Here is a 2,265-nt window from a genome sequence, read left to right as displayed (position 1 = left end):
GTTTCTCAGAAAATAGACCAGAAACTGCCATCAAGTTTCCAGACTAGAAAGTCTGGGACAATGGAGCTGCAGGTGGGGAATGGGAAGCCCAGCCCTGGAGAAATCAGAAAATATGGGACTGGGGTGTGGTCGGGAGCTGCTCCACAGGAGACATGGCTGTGAGAGAAAGGGAACACGAGGTAGTCAGAAAGACCTTAACTCCCCGCTGACATACAACACTGGCTTTCACAAGGATTCCAGCAGTGTGGCTCCAAACTGAGGTGAACGCTTCAATGCTTATTCACATGCTTTCATTCACATTGTTTATTCACATTGTTTTTTTCACAAAGACTCAAGTTGCCCAAATTAAATATTTCTGCTAATGCGACTACAAATGCCTAAAAAGTGGGGTGAGGTGGGGGGTGCTTTTAAAATCAAGATGGGAAAAGAGATTAAAAATCATCAAATTAATCCTTTTAGCTCCCAATGAAATGAAATTAAGCACAAAATTATGGGTTTCTAATAGGAAATAACCCAAAATCTAAACATCAGTTTCCCTTGCTGCCCTAGTCTCTACCCTACACATAGAGAAGAAATGAGAAACTCAGCTAAAGCCCAGTGTGCTTTGTTCTGTTGAAGGGCAGAGCTTCACCCCAGGCTCTGTGGCCAGCCTCTCCTGTCCATGGGATGCAGCACGTGGGATACTTTCGGCTGTAGCAGGATTCCACAAGGCTGGTGGGGTTGAGGGTAAGATCTTCAGAATCTTCTTGAGGCTCCTCTGTTAGCTCCTCACCCGCCATCTTCCTAGTGCTTCTCTCCCCTAGGCAAGGGCTCCTGTCAAAAGCAGCCCCCACTGAGTTGTGGGCTATAAATTATCCTAGGTTCTCTGTCCCACTCTCATTATCTCCAGTCTCCCCTTCCTCCCCACTGAACTTGTCATGGGCCCATCTGGGGCTGGGGCTAGGCTTCTGAAACATGAACTTCCCCAACCTTGGCCCTGGCTCTGGCTCACCCACTTCTCTCTGCCTTCAACTTCACGGTCATTGTGTGAGTAACACTTCTTGCTTTTGAGTGTATACTCTGGATTCCACTGCTAGTCCTGGTTTCTCTTTTGAAAATCACTGTTGCTACTGTGATTCCAGAGTAATTGACTCTTCCCAAGCCACTCCCCCTGGCTGGAAATGGGAAGGTCCCTCGAGCTCTGCTGCTCCTCTTTCTCTTGGACCCACAAAGTTTTGGTCCCCAGTCTCAATTTTTCAAAGCCCAGGTGCTCTTCTTTCCCTCCTCTGTTTCTTCAGTGCACACTTCTGCTTTGCAAGAGTGAGATGCCTGGGAGGAAGAAGATGATGACCTGGGCCAGTCTGTGTTCTGGCAGCTTTTCCTGTTTGATCCCTTGAGTTTTCTCTGTTTTCTCAGCTGATCTTTCCCTTAAGTGACTTGAGTCTCGGAAATCCACTGATTCTCTTGATTTACCTCTTTTAAGGTCTTTCTCCTTATGTTTTTTACCATGTTTAATATCAAGGTGAAGATCAATGGGACCTTTTTTATATTTTCCTTTGGCCTTATAGCTAAGTTGCTGGGGAATTCTCATTTCATCATGAGCCAGGCCATGCTTTTTGAATGTGTTGAGGGAAATGTCTAACCTCCTGTGTATCTCTGGGCTTTTCTTGTTTTTAGCTGCATCCTGCTCAGTTTAGGTATTTATTAAAGCATTCATACAACATCATCCTGAGGAGTGAAAGTGATGCTCCACAACATGGTGAACAAGGGTCACTATCTGCGGTGGGCAAACAATTCTGAGGGGCTGCACTGAGACAGAGCTGACTGTATGTGCTGGAAAATGGGACAAAATTTCTGTTCCTTTTTGTTGCTGTGAACTAAATCCTGACAAAGCTTGTGTTCCTGAGCCAATAATCCACTGGGTTATGCAAGGTCCTCATCAAAAGATTCCATCCGGACATTGACCTGTGTCTCTTGAATAATCACAAAGAAAGACTTTCCTGTGGACAAGTCTTCTTTGGCTCCCATGTGTTCTTTTTTTTCTTCTTCATTCCCTTAGGTTTCTGCACTAATCACATATTGCTTGTTTTAGAAAAATATTTTTTCTTCGAGCAACCCTTCCTGTGTTATAGCAATAGTGTGTCAATTTGCCTTCCTACAACTATCTACTTCAGTGTTCAGCTTACTCTATGCTCAGAATTTACTCTATACATTTTCCTCTAGCCCTCTTCCTTTCCCACTCTATACTCTTCCTAGTCAAGCTCTTCCACTCCCATTGCTTCAGTT

At 44.7% G+C, this 2,265-nt stretch overlaps 1 pseudogene; it reads right to left on the bottom strand.

The window, feature by feature from the left end:
• Positions 1–851: 851 nt before the first annotated feature.
• On the bottom strand, positions 852–2,007 carry LOC116463498 (thyroid hormone receptor-associated protein 3-like; annotated as a pseudogene).
• Between the last annotated feature and the right edge of the window lie 258 nt (positions 2,008–2,265).

The sequence above is a fragment of the Hylobates moloch genome, unplaced genomic scaffold, assembly GCF_009828535.3.
Source record: "Hylobates moloch isolate HMO894 unplaced genomic scaffold, HMol_V3 SCAFFOLD_39, whole genome shotgun sequence".
NCBI classification, from domain to species: Eukaryota; Metazoa; Chordata; class Mammalia; order Primates; family Hylobatidae; genus Hylobates; species Hylobates moloch.
Note: the sequence above shows the minus strand (reverse complement) of the source record. Positions and strands in the feature narration are given on the sequence as shown.